This window comes from Hippocampus zosterae, chromosome 16 (assembly GCF_025434085.1).
Source record: "Hippocampus zosterae strain Florida chromosome 16, ASM2543408v3, whole genome shotgun sequence".
Lineage (NCBI taxonomy): Eukaryota > Metazoa > Chordata > Actinopteri > Syngnathiformes > Syngnathidae > Hippocampus > Hippocampus zosterae.
Window position 1 is genome coordinate 12,003,378 of NC_067466.1, and position 6,662 is coordinate 12,010,039.

Genomic DNA, 6,662 nt, shown 5'->3' on the forward strand with positions numbered 1-6,662 from the left:
ATGAACTGGTCTCAAGATTTACGACAAGTAATGCGACTTTGTTCATCTGCTTATGACAGTGACGTATAGTGAGCAGAAAGTACATTTAACTCGTGCAATCACCTGTTACCGTTCGGGCAACCTAACAGTGCAATGGGCCTCGAAGTACCACTTAGTTTGTTAGTTGTCATCAACTAAAATTAATTTTATGCAATGTAAAATCATTTTAGATCACTTAAACTAATGCCTTAGCTCACTAAAGGTTGGGAAAATCATGCTAGCTGGATCACCTGCATGCTTTACTGCTGTGTGTGTTTGGCCTAATTTTTCGACCGCCATTTAAGAGTGAAGAACGAGTTGGTTGTGCTCATCAAAAATTCAAAATACGGTTCAATTATTTAAAACAAGCCGTCTGGGTTAAGGGTTGCGGAGTCTGCTCACAGCAAAGAGCGCAACACAATCTTCTGCACTGAATATGAATCAACGTTGAGGATCTTAATCCTTTCGAGGACAGCGGTTACTACAGTGGAAATCTTATGTTCTCAGGTGACAGGTTATCATTATTGGTGCATGAAAGGGTTAAAGTGATTTTTAGGAGAGAACAATTTTTTTTTTCTTTTGCTCATTCAAGCCAGTGAACACACACACACACACGCATGCACACAAGCTTTGTATTAGTTTGGATTGAGCGTTGGCTGGAGAAAGTGGGCCGTGAGGATAATCCCAGCATGGTCAGATGTTGGTCATATTTTAAGGAGAGGATGCCAAGAAAGGTCGTGTATGCGTGCGAGATTAGGAGGGGGGTGGGGGGCGATAGCAGTGAAGGTCAATTTCAAATAAGTGAGAAAAAAAAAACCTACAGAAACGGCATACATCCGCTATCGTGCTGTCCAGGCATTGCAGCCCAGTATCGCATCAGAATAAAGTCTTTCATATGATGAGAATAAAGTGAAACTGAAAAGAAGCAAGAGATAATATCACAAGTGAAAAAGAAGAAATAATGTCATGCGTATAAAGAGACAATTTTACAAAAACAAAATACTTCAAAAAAATGAAGCCAGAATATTAGAAAAAAGGTGCAACTTCGGAATAATTTTTTAAAAGAAAAAAAAATACTCAGTAAAAAATAAAGCTTCAATATTGTAAAAGAAAAATAAATTTCATGAGGAAAATATAGAGCTTGACAAAAAAAGTTTTTTTCACAATAAAAAAAAATCAAAGTACGATATACACAGAATAAAGTCTTCATATTACAAAAAAATAAGGTCAGACTATCAATTTCATTACTAGAGTCTTTCATCTGGCAAGAGGAAAAACGACACTTAAAGTTGAATGAACAATTTTACGGGAATCTACCGGTAGTTGCACGGCATTCCTGTCCCAAACAACAATGCCGCAATCTATCACGATGACAACTTTATGCTTGTAATAATACAACCTTTTGAAGTGTTATGTGATCGCTTGATTCTCTGTCATTTCCTTGCTCAAACCAAAGCTTTTTTTCCTTCCAAATTCCTTCCACGTGTGGACTTGGGTGTAGCCACAGTGTTCCTGATGCATTATCAGTGCACTTGTACCCCCCTACCGCACCCCCACCCCGTGTGCTCCTCGTGTTTAAAGAGGACCGTGAGCTTTTGGGGAAAATGTAATTGCTTTGCTCATAAGAAAATACTTATCTGCCTTCCATGGCCGCGTGAACCAGTGAGAGGAATAGAAGACGAATCGCTTTGGAGGCCCAACTGCATTCACTTTACTTTGCTCGGTTAAAAATGGACACTACATCTATGAACCATTGAGAACTTGGGTGGGCCTCCATTTTTGGGCATTTTGCACACTACTGATTTAAATCTCCATGGCTCCGGTCAAAAATCAGGTCGATTTATATCTGTTTGCTTGCTATGGCCACGATGACTTGTTTTTACGGTCATTGTGGTTTTCCTCTGACATGGGAATTTTGCCAAGTGCAATTTTGAGCCAATTGAAAATGTTTGAAGGAGGACTGGCTGACTGTGTCAAGTGAATTACAATAATCCAGAGAGCGTTAATGGTTTACATTAGCGCAAAATAAATAAATAAAAATATTTGAATGTGTGAGAGGGTTTCATAGTGTGTGAGAGGGTTTCACTAGTGTGGGTGACTCAGTTATGTGTTTGAGCGCATTTCAGTTGGAACAGGGTTTTACAAAAGTAGAAAAAAAAGTTTAGTTCTCGTGAGAGCATTTCGGGAGTGTATGAGAGCACAAGTGTTTCACCCGTACATCAGTTGTGTATAACAGTATTCCAATCGTGCATGAGAGTGGTTTACTAGTTTATGTGAATTAAAAACAATGAGTTGGGGGAAAAAGAACATTTTAGTAGTTAGTATTAAAGTGCTTTGCGTTTTGAGCCTCAACATATTTTGTGTAAAGTATTTCATTTGCATGTATAAGAACCTTTCAGTAGCATGTGTGGGCCTTTCACTAGTGCATGAAAAAGAGAATTTGTGTGTGAGAGCATTCGGTACGGAGTATCTGAGTATGAGAGAAAGTTTCGCTCGTGTGCGTCAGGAAAAAAAAAACATTTGGGTGTACGCGAGCGTTACAGACAGTTTTGCGAGTGAATGTGAGCGGAAAAGAGTCAGCAAAATAGCATGTGTGAGAGCATTTCACTATTGTAAGTGAGGGGGAAAAATATCTATGTATGAGAGCGACTTGCTATACTCTCGGTAAGTGAAAACCAAATCAGTTGTGTATTAGAGAGCGTTTTACGAGTGAATCCAAATGGGAAGAAGACAAAAAAAACTTTTGGCATGAGAGCATTTCAGGAGTATACATGAGAGTTAATCCTGAATGATGCCCCTGACCGCCTCTCATCCAGTTGATCTGCTTGTACCCTATTGGAAGTAATCCAAAGGGAAAGCAGGTTTGACCTTGGGCGGAGCGGCGCACTTGACACATGATAGAAATCGGCAATTGCAGTCGTAGTACGGATGAAACGTGCCTAATTATGGAAATGCACACTGTAATTAGGCTGATGCGATTAGGAGCTACAGGCTTTTACACTCTCTCGAACAGGAGCCCTGTCAGCTCTTACCCAATAATGATCACACTGTTTCCCGGATAACTGTCTGACACAGTCACTCCAAAAGTGAGTGAGCACCGTTATCTCCGGAGAGGCGCAATGTTTGATTGAGTGCTTGCGCTTTAGCTGTACCTAATAAAGTGGCTTGCCAACACCCTGAGAGGACTGATTCATTTGAGACCTTTACACAAATGATAAATCATGTCAAATAATATAGGACCTGTGAGCACAGTAAAAAAAAAAAAAAATCAGTATTTTTGAGAAAAATAACCAAATGCGGTAATATATTTGGCATTAAAGTGGCACAGTATGCTACTGGTTAGCACGTCTGCCTCACAGTGCAGAGGTGCAGAGTTCGTTTCCGCCTCCAGCCTTCCCTTGTGGAGTTTGCATGTTCTGCCCGTGCGTGCGTCGGTTTTCTCCGGGTACTTCGATTTCCTCCCCATTTTCCCAAAACATGCATAGCAGGTGAATAGAACACTCTAAATTGACCTTGGGTGTGAATGTGAGTGCGGATGGTTGTTCGCCTCTGTGTGCCCTGTTATTGGCAACCAGTTCAGGGTGTCCCCTGCCTACTCCCCGAAGACGGCTGGGATAGGCTCCAGCACCCCCCGCGCCTCTTGTGAGGATCAAGCGGTTCGGAAAATGGATGGATGGACGCACACACACAGACAGACACACACACGGTATGTACTGGTCCATCACGTTTAACTATATTCCTGTGAGAGATGATTGCTGTACTCTGCTTTGGTTCATTAGTTGAAGAAATGACCTCTATTTGTACATGGTCACAATCCCCCTTCTGAAGATGACATGCGCTCAAGTGCACGCATGCATGATCCACTTTTGCTGTTGCCGCATGTTCGATACCTCCTGCCATACAAAGTCATTGTGAATCCTCTGACGCTCCAAAATCACAGCGGCTTCCTCTTGTTCAGCAAACTACTTTGATTAAATAATAAGATAATAAGATATCCTTTATTTGTCCCACACTTGGGGAAAAAAAATAACAAAAAATGTTGCAAAACTAAAAGCTATTTTTTGGATTATGCGCATTTGGCTCAATAGTAATATTTGAACACACAAAACCTCATATAGAAGGGGGATGTGCCCCGTTTTGGTTTAAAGTGGTCATTTTGGGCCATTTTGTGAATGAAGTTTTTGGGACAGAACATAAGGCCCCACAAAAGTAATTAATTGGGAAGGTGCTAAGTCATAGTTATTTTATGAGTGCCATTTCAAAAATTGCATTGCCTTCTACTGCACTGCGATGTTAATTTCAATTCAATCGATTGCTTCAGCCCGACACACAAGCCCCGTTTTAAAAGCATACGACGCTTCATTATGTCGGCGTCGAGGAGGATGGGAGATATCGATGTCTCTTGACAGCATCAGTTTGGGGTTATTTGTGCTTTTAGTGTCTTGCATTTTAGCTCGACATTCATGTTTATTATTTGGCTCCGTGAAATTGATATGACAGAGCGGTGAATGATGGGAGGCGAGCGCTGTGACTAATAACTAATGGACGTGAAATTGCTTTTTTCTGTTTCTCGTACTAAATGAGGAATGCTAAATGTAGTTTGAAGAAAGACAAAACAATTTGAGGCCCACTGAGGAAACGGTGGAATGTTGTGGTTATGAAAGTGAGGACAAAAAAAAAAAAAGAAGCGGTGTACGGATTATTAAAGCTCCGGTTTGGAGGTCCAAAGTGAGGATGGATCCATAAAATGCTTATTCCACCTCCAAGTAAGCCTTGTCCAGCGGATTTTATTGGATTTCACAGCCCAGCGGAAGTGTGGAGAAAACATCACATCATGAAATTCGCATCAGCCTTTTGGAGCTGTCTGCTTTCGCGTTTGGCTGATTCCCACATCAAACTATTTCCGATTGCCTGAAGATGAATCGAAAGATTAGTTCTTATATGGGCAGCAACGGTGGGGAGTGGTTAGTATTTGTGCATCACAGTTGCGGAATCTCTGGTTCTAAAAAACTAATTTTACTAAGACATCTGGGAACTGCTCCAAATTGTGGAAAAACAAAACAGACTTTCTTGAATTGTATTCAGATGGCCACTACTGGAGGAAATATAAACAATGATGCCTCACTCAAAACATTTATATCGCAAATGATCTTTTTGCCATAAAGTGAAAGGAAAGGCTATTCATCCATTGTGGCTTTCTATTCCAAAAACAACAAAAAACGTTTGTAATGTTTTTTTTAATGAGGAAAATAGAATGCCATAATCTAAAAAATTGCTAGTATTTGTCAAATAGCATCGACGAAATGGCTATTGTACTACTCTATCTTGGCCGTCTGAGGCCCACTGTAAGACAGCCAAACTGATCTACTGTTCAATGAGATGTAACAACTCCTCACACCTCGTCAGTGCGGCACTAGTCGCTCTTTTCAGCGAATAAAGAATACATGACTGAAATAGCCTCCGCCTCACCAGTGATCCTAATGAAGAATGCTGTAGAAAATGGCTAGCTGGACGAATGACAGCATTGGTCAAACAACAAAGCTAGCAAAGCCCGTGTAGGTGGTGCAGTGCGATAGTCAACAGCGCCAATTAAAAGAGTCCTCACATCCAAATGCGTCGACAGCAACGTGCCCAACTTTGAGAACATGATTGCACTTTACGCTGGCCTTAAAACCTCTCAATCCTCCAATAATGAGAAGAGTGTGTGCACTCGGAGCATGCAGTCGCTGACACAAATCTTCCAAGTGATACATGGCTTATGAGTCTGCGTGACTAATAGAAATAGAAGGATAATCCCTCGCACTGCTTGCGTTTGCAACCCAAAGGGGGAAAAAAAAGAGAGCGAGACGAAGAAAAAGGAAGAAGGCGCGGAACGTGATTGCTGTGAAACTCAATTCCGGGCGGCGGCTTCGTATTGCCATTGCCATGGCAACAAGGAGGCAAATGGCAGTCATTTTCAAACTGATGAGAAATGTTCCTCGCAAAGGAGATGAGGAGCTAATCAGAGAATACTGACAACGCTCCAGGGGGGAGGACCAGAGGAAAACTACTCCATTGTCTCATTAAACTGGAGTCATGCAAACACCCTTATTTGATTTCACTTCAGTCTAAGAGGAGAATAGCACTATTTTCAAGTACAGTACAACCGAATGTGACAGTGTCCTCAAGCAGGGGCTTTCCAGTTGGGCGGGTCCTCCTTGAACAGGAAATGGACCATGTTTGGATGTTCCACATGGACCCTGGATCCCTCACTGTGAGGAAGTTAGTACCATCAATCATTTCTATCAGCGAAACTGACATATTAACACATGCCTTTGCTCAGTGCTAACCATGAAAAACGCCATAGGCAGGCTAACAAACTAGATTTATGTGGTGCTTGTATAAAACTTGAAGCTGTGGATGTTTGAACACAAACTGTGCAGCAGCACATGTAGACAGTGAATATAACAAAACTAATATTTGTTATCTAAAAAAAGGGGGACTGCTTATTGGGCAGATTACTGTGTAATGCATGGTAGCTGTGAAATTCTTCTATGGTTGTGTCTGACCATATCATGTTCTTTTGTGGCCAAGTGCCACACATTGAAAAGAGCCGCAATTATTCATGGTGCACACACCGTTCCATTCAATATATTCCATATACA